This window comes from Esox lucius, chromosome 5, assembly GCF_011004845.1.
Source record: "Esox lucius isolate fEsoLuc1 chromosome 5, fEsoLuc1.pri, whole genome shotgun sequence".
Lineage (NCBI taxonomy): Eukaryota > Metazoa > Chordata > Actinopteri > Esociformes > Esocidae > Esox > Esox lucius.
The window spans coordinates 27,255,632-27,269,515 of record NC_047573.1 but is presented as its reverse complement, the minus strand read 5'-3'; positions in this window follow the sequence as shown (position 1 = coordinate 27,269,515).

Genomic DNA, 13,884 nt, shown 5'->3' with positions numbered 1-13,884 from the left:
CCGAAGTGGATTCCTATTTTGTGTTTGAACGCATTGCTGCTTCGTTAAAATGGCCCAAATTGGTTTGGCTGTTAATTTTACAGTGCAAACTGTTTTAAAGCACAAGAGGTTGTGTCGGTGCTAGCACTTGAGGACAGTGTTGCCAACTCTTGCGAGTCAAACAAGCAACCGAAGCTTCAAAACCAAGCCCGATACTGTTATAGCGTGTTACGGTCAATGAATGAGCCTGCAACAGTTTGAAACGCAAAACATTGTAATTTAACATCAACAAGCAAAAAAACTGTTTACAAAATATAATCAAACGTCAACAACGCGTATATGGAGTGCAGGCTCCATCCACTCATCTCTGATCACCTGCGAGCAGAATATGAGAAGAGAGATGGAAAACGAGGGGACAGGAGCACTATAGGGGGAGCGTAAAATAGGTATTAGTAAATACATATATATATACACACACACAAACATACATACAGACAAATAGATTATGTTATGCTTGTTTTTTGCTATAAACTGTAGATAGATTCTGCTTTGCTTTGTGCCATACTTGGACCACTTTGTTGGCGGGATCGTTTGTGGAAATGTATGTAGTGCCACGCCATCTAAATTTATATTATTGTCATACTTGCCATAGACCTATGTATAATTTCAATACCACTACCATTATTGCTGCTAGTTTACAGTACTCTTTCTAAACTGCTGCTAGTGTACAGTGTTATGTATATTATTGCTTTCTCTTCTTGATATATTTTTGCTGTGTATATATCTCACTGAATAGTTCTCGGGTTCCATGTCAAAATAATTTAATTTTTCAGGATGACGTTTGGTGCATTATACAAATAACTTTGAAACTTGTAATTCTAACTAGATTTTTCACCAAGGGAGGGAGGTGGGGGCGGGAATGATCCACGTGGGGATTTGTGGAAGAGCGAATTACACTACAGTCCTACATTACTGTGAGGCTGTGAGCAGACAATGTCAATCAATGCATTTAGGGAAAGTAGCGACCATAAATGTACAAAAACGAAGTCGCTTGTCAGATTTTCCTAACAAGCGACTAAAACTTTTAAAATAAGCCCAACGCAATTACTTCAAGCGACTTCAAAAGAAAACAAGCCCAAAGTCGAGGAGGGTATATCTGCAGACCGCAAGTCAGGGGCATAACTTAATATGGGGGTTCCTTAATATTAAGTTACGCCCATTGAAGGTTTCCATTGGTGTGGTGTTTTCGATTAAGTGCATGCATTTATGAAGGAAGTATTACAGGGTCAATGACGACGATTTTGGTAAGTGCTTCCAATTGACAACCGCTAGCTATATATTTAGGGATAGTTAATGTGTTCGCTAAGATCGCTTATCTACTAAAATCTTTGAATCTGAGATTCGAATAGCTTTCCAGAGACAGACAACACGACAACCCTTATAGTTACGTTTAAAGATAGATAGCTACGCGTCGAGGTAGGCTACTTGTTATTATTTCTGCCATGATGTGGCACATGGATTGCGATTATTACCTAAAACCTTCCGGTAACATACAGCAGCGTTCCAGCTTGCAGTGCAGCTCCAACTTTGCTTCAATCGAATCCTGGTTGAGGCGTATTGACAGTGCATGAGGCTCCAACAGAGGGTGGTGCAAAATGTACACGGCCCGGGATTTGACAGGTGGATGTCAAACACGGTTGCCTTGTCTCGCACCACATGGGGCTTAAGCCAGGTCTAGTCTATTAGGGTACGTTATAACTAGCTAAAGATGTGTGATGCACCTGTCACTCTATGCAAGCAGGCAAAATCCATTTATTTTGTAGCTTAATATACACTATGTTGTCATTATTTAGAAATGTAAACAAAATAATATTTTGTCATGGCCATCTTCTATGCAGTGGTGTAAAAAATTGTATTTGGCTGTGTTCAACGGTTTTGTGAAGTTGCTAAGGATGAGCTAAATTACCTCAACAGAGTTCATAACTAACCAGTGATCTTAATTGATTATTTACACTCTTCCTTTTAATTTTATTGATCACTGGTTAATTTTGAACTCCCAAAATTGTGTACAATTATGAGATTAGTGTGTTTGGCAACATAAAAAACAAAACAAGTATTAGTAAAGAGCTGGATTCTCAGGCCCTTAAAACCAGGGATCAAGTGGGTAATCTTGGTGTTCTGATAAAACTCAGACCTCACATTTAACAGTCATATTCAAACAGTCACCAAAACAGCATTCTATCATCTAAAAAATATTGCAAGATTAGCAGGCTTGGTGCCCCAAAAAGACCCAGAGAAGCTCATCCATGCTTTTATCTCTAGTAGGGTTGACTACTGTAATGGCCTCTTAACTGGACTCCCCAAAAATACTTTAAAACAGCTGCAGCTCATTCAGAATGCTAACCAGGACCAAGAGAAAAGAGAACATCACTCCGGTTCTTAAATCTTTGAATTGGCATCCAGTCAGTTACAGAATAGATTTCAAAATGGTGCTTTTAGTTTATAAATCTCTGAATGGTTACATTTCTGATATGTTTGAAGAATATAAACTGAGCAGGGCTCGATGTATGAATTGTGCTGTATAAATACATTTGCTTGCTTTACCTGGTTACTTAGATCTTAATTAGATACTTCCCTAAAGTGGTGAACAATGCCGAACACAGTTGAGTACTTTTACTTTGCACTTTGTACACCTCTACTTCTATGTGATTTTTGTGATCTTTCATTTCAGTTCCAAAGATGCGTTGTTGAGCTGGGGGATGCTGTTGCCTGGGTAAATGCCAACAAGGGCCTTTTCTGAGACTGGGTAGTCCTCACCCCTGAATGATGAGGAAATACAGGGTGCTCTGCAGATGCTCAGAGAGGCTTCAACTCCAGAGGAAGAACAAGAAGCTCTCTCCCATTCATGTTTTTGTTTAATAATTTTGAAGACACTGAAACATTCATAGACGAAATAGACAAAAGAGGACTTAGTGATAATTTTGAGCTTCCCTGTTAATTATGTTTGTTGATGAGGATACCAATTAGCTGTATTTAAACCATCAGCTAATGCTGGGTTCCACACAACAAAAATTACAAGATCCAGAAAACACAATATAATTTCATGAGACAAAGAGACAAGGAACATCATTTATTTAGCAAGAGTAAACTGGACAGTGTTTTGGAAGTGTTCACCTGGCTATACAACATGATAGGATGAATCCAAAGCCTACAGAATCTGGGCAAAGCTGAATACACAGTACATAAAGAAACAGTTTAGTTTTGACAGTGTTGGAATGTAATGTTTAGTATATTTAATGGGGTAATTAAATGTTTAATTGTCTAACTGGCATATCATTTAATTTTTTATTTCTTAGGTTATGCCATTAACTTTTTATAATGTATGTTGTGCTCTTTTTGACCTGTTCTACTTATAATTTATGCTATTGAAATAACTTTTAGGATAAGGGTTAGATTAGATGTAACGCATATTCCTCCCAACAATGTTTTAATTCCATAACCACGTCATTACTATATAATAAAAATTGTGCTTGTTCCAGGCACCCCTGGATAAATGTACTGTTCTGTAAACAGATGTTGACCTGACCTCTAAATTATGCAAATTGAAACTTGCCACCTTTATGCAACAGGCTATAGAAAATTCCACACTTCCAGTTACCAATTTCAACTTTCTAGAAGATTGCTGTTAAATTGAACAATGCAAGTCAGAGAAAGGAGAAACCATTAAAATGATTTGTATGAAAACTGGTCAGATCCATGTCTCATTCTTGACTGTAACCAAAACTTTTTTACAGGCACTTCAGTTTTCAAATGAATGTATTTCAGTTGTTTGTTATCAAACTATTTTAATCCTGTAACAAAATACAATTAAATGTTATTGGTAAATACCATTTTATTTTACATAATTGGTACAAGCATAATCAGACTAGAGTGCAGTATTTAAAGCAAATTCAGGAATATTAAGTAACGCCCCCGACTTGCGGTCTGTAGATATACCTTATTGCCAAAGTCACGTATTGTAAGGAGACTTGACAACACTGCTTGAGGATAGCTTGCAGTACGATTGTGTACGCTGTTCTCCGTGCATATGAGTTGGTCCCTCAAGCCTACAGGCAGAAGTTTAGGAACCATTTAAAAAAAAGCCCAAATAGGTCCTAGGCCCAAATAGGTGGAGTTTGCTCGGGAGAAACAAACACTGTTTGATAGGTGGTTTGCTGTAAGCAAATGCAACAACTTCGTTTCTCTACGTGAGTTGACGTTACTTGGAGTTTAAGAATAGGTTCCCAGACTGGTAGTGTACGTAAACGAACAGAAGGTGGCAACGTTGTACTTGCGTGAAGTTGGCCCCCACCCAATGCCAAACGTCGTCAAACTATGCTCAATCGTTTGTGCTGTAAAAAGTTTTGTTTGTGCTGCTTCGTTTTTTAGATATTAAAATAATATTTTTAGGTCATTCTGGGGTCACTCCGCCACATGCTCCAAATTCACCCAAAATAGTCCGTTTAGTTGGTTCTTCGTTTGTGCTGGTTTGTGCCGGTAAAAGCTTCGTTTGTGCTGCGTTGGGTTTTAAAATATTATACATTCAATTATTGTCGATGACGTTGCCAGCCCCCCCTCATGCTCCAAATTCACCCAAAATAGTCTTGTTCGTTTGTGCTCCGTTTATGCTGGTTTGTGCCGTTAACATGTTCGTTTGTGCTGCGTTGGATTTTAAATATCAGAAATTAAATCAAATGAATGTTAATATTTATTAGGCCTATAGGCTACAAATAAGGCTGACTGAATAAAATAGATAAATCAATGGTCACAAGATAAAAAATTGTTATAGACAGCTCTGTATTTTTGTGTGAAGTTAATAGAACATCATGCAACTTCTTATCAGTGTTTTTTGTAGTCCTGTAGTGTTTAATAAAAACGTAATGTAGTTCGGATATTGGGCCTATGTCACTTTTTTTCTGCCACTCTCTCTCTCTGAGCAACATGGATTTGTGCGCGTGTGCCATCAATTTGCATATTTAATGTAACTTCAGCATATTTGGGCAAGAAAACAGCTAAACTATCCTTGAGGTGAGCACACTTTTAAAGTAGAATTGTTCAATTGTTCAATAAACAATTATCTTCACTTCAGTGTCTCCTGATTGTATTTTATTTATATTTTTATAATTATTTTTGTTGAACATTTTGTATGTCACACACCCTTGTTTTCCTATTCCTGTTAGGAGAAGTAGTGTGCTATTTCATGGAATTTTGCACTCAAGTCTATTATTTTGTGTGGTATCTTTGGTTTGAAGACAGATTGTAACTTGTCAGTATTAAGTGTTTTTAAGTTTAAGTTTTTAAAGGTATTTTTTGTGTGGTTAATGGATGTTCGATAGTGCATAATTAAATTTGAAAAGTTAAATAATTTTGACTTAATTGAGTCATGAGTTTCCACAAGCATAATAATAGTAGTAGTAGTAATAATTAAATTATATATACACACAGAAACATAAATACACACACAGTAGCCTACCAGTCAAAAGTTTTAAAAAGTGTTTCTCAAAGTTTAATGTTCTCTTATGCTCACTAAGGCTATATTTATTTTATCAAAAATACAGTAATATTGTGAAATATTATTCCAATAATACTGCAGTTTTATATGTGAATAAATAGTAAAGTGTAATTTATTCCTGTAATCAAAGCTGATTTTTAGCATCATTAGTTCAGTGTCACATGATCCTTCAGAAAACATTCTAAAATAGCTAGCCTACTGATACAAAATAGCAAATAGCTTGTAATAATATTTCACAATATCAGTGTATGTTTAATAAAAAATTAAAAGCCATAGTGAGCTTAAGAGACATATAGGCCTTTACAATACACACGTGTATAAACACAGCAAACCGATTATGGTGCGTGTATTTGTGACAATTTTTATATTATTAACAAAAAAGAGCATACAGTAAGTAAAAACACTTACCTTAAAGTTTATGTTGCATCCACACATCCTGTTATCCGCATCAGTGTTCGTTAAAAGTTGAAAACGCACAGGATAACAGTAACCTATAAGTGAATATTGTGATTTGGTTTGCCGATTCTTTAGGTCTTACCTTGTTACTTCAACGAGCCTACTGTTAAAAAAAAATGGGCTGGAGCCCCGTCTAAAATTCTCTCTCATTCAGTGTCTTTCCCATTAAGTTAGCTGTGCACAAACGGAGCACAAACGAACAAGAATTTGGACCATGTGGGGGCTGGTGACGTCATCAACAATAATTTAATGTATAATATTTTAAAACCCAACGCAGCACAAACAAAACTTTTACCGCCACAAACCAGCACAAACGAAGCACAAACGAACAAGACAATTTTGGGTGAATTTGGAGCATGTGGGGGGGGGGCTGAGTGACCTCAGATTGACCTAAAAATATAATTTTAATATCTAAAAAACCGAAGCAGCACAAACGAAACTTTTTACAGCACAAACCGGCACAAACGGAGCACAAACGATTGAGCATAGTTTGACGACGTTTTGCGTTGGGTGGGGGGTCGACTTCACGCAGGTTAAACCTCATCAGGTACTACACTGACCAAAAGCACCTCACTTCCTTCTCCACCTCTACCTATCCACATTCTATGGCAGAATGTCTTTACTGCCATAGAAAAGGCCATATCATGGCTGATTGTGTGAAGCTGCATCGTAAGCAAATCTCGTCGCCCTCAACTTCTAAAGCGGTGGGATTGGTTAAGACTATGCCTCTTACTCAGGGACAACAAAGTCCTGCTGTCTCATGTTTGTCCCCTGATCCCATTTACAATCCTTTTCTATCTACAGGGTCGGTGTCATTAGTTGACAAACCGGAGATGTATGTGCCTGTCTGTATGCTAAGGGATACTGGAGCATTGCAATCCGTCATCCTTTCGGGTGTTTTGCCTTGGTCTGATGATTCATTGTGTGGTTACAGTGTACTGTTGCTAGGTATTGAGATGGGCTGTGTTCCAGTACATGTGCACTGTGTGTACTTGAAATCTGAGTTACTTAACGGACAAGTTACGGTGGCTGTACAACCGTCTCCTCCTGTGAAAGGGGTCACCATGATCATGGGAATTGACATGGCTGGAGGTCTAGTGAGGCCAGTGTTAGACACACCTGACAGTTCCACCCGCTTTGAGTCACTCAATGGTGAGCTTGGTGTTGTGTATCCAGCGTGTGTGGTAACGCGTGCACAGTCGACTGGGCGAGGTGATTGGACTGGATGACAGTGTTTGCCCCAGTCTTCAGCACGAAGGATGTATCCCATTTGTCTCCTATCTCCCCTGCGAAAGTGGACCGTCAAGATCCGCTGAGTTCATTTGCTACTGGTGAGTGCTTGTTGCCTTTTACTCGTGAGAACCTGGTTGAGGCACAAAAGGTAGACCGCAGGCTTGAGAAATGCTACTCCTCTGTGATAACTCAAAAGCAAGCTGAAAAACAAACTGTAGCTTAAACAGGACACCAGGAAATGTAAAGAGATGCATTCCTAGGATTCACAAAGATATGTAAGAATACTTTCAGACTGTCCCTTGTCCCCCATCACATAAACTTACGCAACATAACAATTGGGACTTCAGTTCAATCAATCAAATAGATTTTATACAAAAACACAGTGGTCCATAGATTTTTTTATTAAAGGACAACATGACAGCGTGTGAATACAGAGTAAGGTGGTGTTTTTTTTCTTTTGTGGTCATAACTTCTTTATTTTGAAACATGATATCAGACAAACACAAGTTAGTTTTCCTTCCTCTTGTTTTATTATGTTCTGATGTTCTGTTCTCAGTCCATTTGCTACTGGTGAATGCTTGTTGCCATTTACTCATGAGAATCTGGTTGAGGCACAAAAGTTAGACCGCAGGCTTTAGAAATGCTACTCTTCTGTGATAACTCAAAAGCAAGCTGAAAAACAAACTGTAGCTTAAACAGGACACCAGGAAATGTAAAGAGATGCATTCCTAGGATTCACAAAGATATGTAAGAATACTTTCAGACTGTCCCTTGTCCCCATTCACATAAACTTATGCAACATAACAATTGGGACTTCAGTTCAATCAATCAAATAGATTTTATACAAAAACACAGTGGTCCATAGATTTTTTTATTAAAGGACAACATGAAGGCGTGTGAATACAGAGTAAGGTGGTGTTTTTTTTCTTTTGTGGTCATAACTTCTTTATTTTGAAACATGACATCAGACAAACACAAGTTAGTTTTCCTTCCTCTTGTTTTATTATGTTCTGATGTTCTGTTCTCAGTCCATTTGCTACTGGTGAATGCTTGTTGCCATTTACTCATGAGAATCTGGTTGAGGCACAAAAGTTAGACCGCAGGCTTTAGAAATGCTACTCTTCTGTGATAACTCAAAAGCAAGCTGAAAAACAAACTGTAGCTTATCTTCTTGAGGATGGGTTTTTGCTGCGTAAACTGACTCCCCAGCAGGGTTCTGATAGTGTATGGAATTCTGTGGTTCAGATTGTTATCCCAATGCCTTTTAGGTCACAGGTATTGTCCTTAGTTCATGACATTCCATGGTCAGGACATTTAAGTGTCACAAAAACATACAACTGTGTGTTACAACATTTCATGTGGCCAGGATTGAAAAGAGATGTGGCAGGTTATTGTAGGTCTTTTCATACCTGTCAGATCACCGGGAAGCCTAACCAGGTCATTCCGCCAGCTCCTCTCTACCCAATTCCAGTTATGGGTGAGACATTTGATAAAACTATAATGGACTGTGTTGGTCCTTTACCTAAAACAAATTCAGGAAATCAATATCTGTTAACGATTATGTGTGCTGCCACTCGTTACCCCGAATCAATACCTTTTGAAAAGTCACATCTAAGGTCATTGTGTCGGCATTGGTTTAATTCTTTGCTACATGGTCTCCCCAAAGTAATTCAGACAAACCAGGGTACAAAATTCATGGCCAAATTGTTTACTCAGGTGCTCAAACCCCTTGCCATTACTCACAAGTGTCCAGTGCTTATTATCCTGAGAGTCAGGGTGCCTTAAAACGCTGGCACCAAACACTGATGTCCATTTTACGGAGGTATTGTATGGACACCAAAAACAACTGGGACGAATGTGTTCCTCACGCTGACATTTGGACACAGTAAGGGGACCATTGAAAGTTGTGATAAAATGTATTGACGAATTCACATTCTCCTAAGAGACTTTTGAGTTTCAGAGACAAAATTCTCTTGGCATAATTAACAGTTTATTTTCAAATAGAGAGACTCGTCTAATGATTACAAAATAATAATCAGAGGAGTCTGACTTAATACATGAACAGTTCGTATTTATTACAGTTAAAAGGGACTGGTAAAATGCTGCCCATCTGTCCTGTCAATAAAACACATTCATTTTGTTTATTTCAATACCTAGGCTTCACAGAAGGGGCAGGCTATCCTCCCCCACATGGGTAACCTTTGACCTCTAAAGAGCTCTTACAGCGTCCAGACAGACAATAGATGCCCTGATGAGTTATACAGATGGGCAGATAAAAGAGTAACCATTTCAATGATGGCCCCTAGGCAAATACCAGATCCCCCTCTTCTACATTCCTTTTCTCATACATATATGGGGACTCAGTACCTTTAACTAGTAACCCATTTTTATATGTATAGGAACAAGTATACAAGAATTCGAGAATTTCAAGAATTTCCACAACAAATGAAAGCAAGTTTAAGGTGCAAATCGGCATGTGCAAATTAAATACAGGAACAGCAGCAATGACACGTACCTGTAGACAAATGTAAACTTCCTTATCAGAGTTGTAAGACAGTGACAGAGTCCAGTAGTACAAGGGGTGGGTATAGTTAGTGATGGGAAGTCACAGAGTTCACCAGGGTTACAGTGGATGGAAATAAACTGTTCCAGAGCCTGCTGGTGTGAGAATGGAGAGACCTGTACGGCCCGCCTGATGGGAGGAGGGCAAACAGTTTGTGGCGTGGATGTGAAGGGTCCCTGGTGATGCCGTGTGCCCTGCAATTACACCGCTTTCGCTGAAGGTCTACAATGTCTGGGAGCTGGGTACGCGTGATGAACTGGGCGGTTTTCACCACCCGTTTTATGGCCTTTCGGGTTGGCTAAGGAGTAACCACCAAACCACACTGTGGCACTGTTGACATTGTTTTCTCCTGAGGTACCACAGCCTCTACTTGAAGGTGAAGGGCAATATCTTCAAGAACAAGCGCATCTTAATGGAGCACATTCACAAGCTGAAGGCAGACAAGGCTCGCAAGAAGCTCCTGTCGTAAGTCAACACTACAGCTGCTGTCAACCTTAAAGACTGCTGCCCGTTACCTAGCTGAAACCAATATTTATTCACTTCAGATTTGTAATCCAGTCACATTTTGATGCATTGGCTAATTACCGCCAATTTTAAATGTGTCCTGGACTAATTAAATATATCGGGGCAGCCTGTAGGACTAGGATGTCCCTATCCTGTTCAGGGAGAGCTACAGTCCTATAGGTATTCTTTCCAACATAAATCTAGCCCACCTGATTCTAATCATCCTGGGTGAAAAGCTAAGTCAGGTTAGGCACACCTGTGGAGGCCTACAGGATGGTAGATCTCCTGAATCTGTTTGGCAGCTCTGCTCTGGAACCTGGGCTGTAATGTCTTTGCATCCTCTGATCTCTATGTTCTGTCTCTCACCAGTGACCAGGCTGAGGCTCGCCGTTCGAAGACCAAGGAGGCCCGCAGGCGCAGAGAGGAGCGCATAGCAGCCAAGAAGGAAGAAATCATCAAGACCATGTCGAAGGAGGAGGAGACAACCAAAAAATTATTAGACCTTTTACACAAAACCCCTTTTCAATGTTAATATTTTTTTTTCCCTACTAACAAGGGAATCATTTTGTAATGTTCATTAAGGAAATACCAATATTTCTTTATTACATAACTTAATTCCTTATAAGTAAGAATGTATTTGAAGTTTGAGGTTCTTTCGAGGCCAATTACTGAATTGTTTGACTGAGGCAATTTCCACATATTGATAGTAGTGTTTAACAATGTGAAATGGGACCATAGTGATAAATTCTCTCATGGGTGATTTCAAATATCTGGTGGTTGCACATGATCATCCTTGATGAAACTCTGCTAACAGGCATGACATTTTACTAATGGATAACAATGGTAACACTAACTTTTGTATCATAAAGGAGAGGATTTATGGCGATTGTTTATGGAACATGAACGCACCTGTAAGGGCTGCATGCGAAAGAGGAGCAGGAGACGTGGAGTCGTTTAGAAACAACGTTTTATATCTTTTATATGCGGAATCACTGACTTGTGCTCACAAACGGTGAGACAATAACACACAAAGACAGGGGAAGCAGAGGGAACATATATACTGTGGGGAATGATGAGAAAGAGGACCAGGTGCGCTAAACAAGACAACAGGTTAAATGTATAATGAGATGGGCGGTGGTGTTAGAAAACCGGTGACGTCGACCGCCAGGGCCTGCCTGCTGCAGGGTGAGGAGAGGCAGTAGAGGGCGCAGTCGTCACCGCACCATAGCCTGCCATTTACTAGACAGATTGACAAAGATTCTGTGGATCTCACACAAGATTAAGTCCAGTTGACTGCATAATTTCCCGTTAGCCCAATTTGAACTTTTTCACATTTTATTTCATAATTTGCTTTTTGAATTTTCTTGCTTGTGCTTCTCTCCATTGAGTGGTCCAGTTAATTTTACATGGACTGGTGCCCCAGGTTGGTTAAGATTTCTGTTAGGAACCAATTTAATGTGGAGTGGGCTGTGCCAAAACAACTTGCTCAATATCTTTCCAAGTTCCCTCTTTATTTGGATGTCAATTTGCTCTTGCAGAAGCTGGTGCTTCTCTTTCTGGGGTCTGCAGGTAACATGAATAATTGTAATATAAATCACAAATATTATTTCATATACCACTGCCAAGCAGTCCATGTTGGAGCCTCTCAGGTATTTGCTATAGAATGTGAATAGCAATGAGAAGATTCCTTCAGAAGATCCAGTAGACGTCATTCAGATGATTTCTGTCTCACAGTCGTTACTCAATACAGACATGACTTTACTTCCTTGGAATTGGCCAGGAATCTGGGTTCTTCCAGAGTACGACAGTCATGTTTAAAATAAGCATTATACTGTGATCTCTGTTGTAGCGTACACAGCAAGCTGCATTAATGCAGGTTAGACATTTCACACATTTTACAAATATTCAGTGTTATTAAACAATCTTTCTCACTCAATTAAAACTGGTTAAAATCAATATGTTCACCCCTTTAATTGCTACTCTCAAAATCATAACAGACAATTAAAGAACAAAGTCAATATTATATACTTAGTAGACTAAGGAATTGTTGAAGTGATGTTTCGCCGACCTTTAGGCAAGAAGCACAAAAAATTGTTGAAACAGCCTGGTAACCACTTTAACTGCTGTCGCTAAATATTCACACATTGTTAGATATTATGTGCTAGCTGAGCAGTGGATACCTCAAACTTAGATTACTCTGTTCATAACACTTTTTTCCAAACTTCCTCTGTCCAGTGTCTGTGTTCTTTTGCCCATCTTATTCTTTTCTTTTTATTGGCCAGTCTGAGATATGTCTTTTTCTTTGCAACTCTGCCTAGAAGGCCGTATCCTGGAGATGAATAGCCTTCCTCTCTCAGAACAAGAACAGACTTAAGAGTTTCAGATAATTGTTTTTGTTTCCGGATATTTTTAGCCTGTAATAATAATTATAATGAACTAGTCTAACGCCAGTTTCTTTAATTCTTTAATTAGCAAAACAGTTTTCAGCTGTGCTAACATACAGCTCTGGAAGAAATTAAGAGACCACTGCACCTTTATCTTTGCTTCCTAAAAAAGTTGAAAAGGAAGTTTTAAATGAGGAACAGAAGTGTTCAATTTGAAGTGGTCTCTTAATTTTAACCCTTCAGTTCCTCACTCAAAACCTTCCTTTTCTAATGTATATGTGGAAAGGAAAGAAAAAGTTGCAGTGGTCTCTTAATTTTCTCCAGAGCTGTAATTGGAAAAGGTTTTTCTTATGATGAATTAGCCTTCATATAATTAGCCTAAATCAGCTACTTTCAGCTACCATGGTCATGTGCAACAATAACAATGTAAATTAACACTGTATTTCTGTTCAATTTGATGATATTTCAATGGACAAAAAAATGCTTTTCTTTGGAAAACAAGGTCATTTGTAAATGACCCCAAACTTTTTAATATTACTGTACATAGCAACATAACATGTGACAGGACGTGTGAAATGGTTGATATTGTATGTTGCAGAGTAAGCTTTAATATCATCAGTGATTCACTTCTTTACTACACACATATTAGACTTAACATGACTAATACGATTTAAACCAGCCCACTACTCTTTCAGCAAAAAGCTCATTTCATCCCCACCTGCCAAATAAACCATAAACAAATACCCTGAATTATAGCAAAAACTCCCAGTGAATTTGGTAGAGCTGAGGATCGTGTCTTTCCAAAGTGTTATTGGTGCCAAACAATGTTCTGCTGTTTGTCACACTGCCCTTCATGAGTGAAAACATGTCTGAGGACCTGCTCACTCACTTGACCACCTCAGAAAGCTTTACATGTGTCAGCCATCCAGAGGGAGTTGTTAGAGTTTAGTGACTTAACAGCACAGTCAAGGATCAGACTTTAACTTTGGTGATTAGCTTGGTGTTTCAAATGTCTTAGAACACTGTGCCTTCAGGTGAATTCACCAATGTATGGTGTATCTACTTCAGCTAGGACTATATAGGACAGATTTGTATTACTTTAGGGTTGGGACATGTTAAATAGGACAGCAGCCAATGAGTCCATCTTATCTAATGTTTATAACACTTTTTTGTTGTCGGTCATGAATCAATATATCAGCTTTTCTAAACACTAC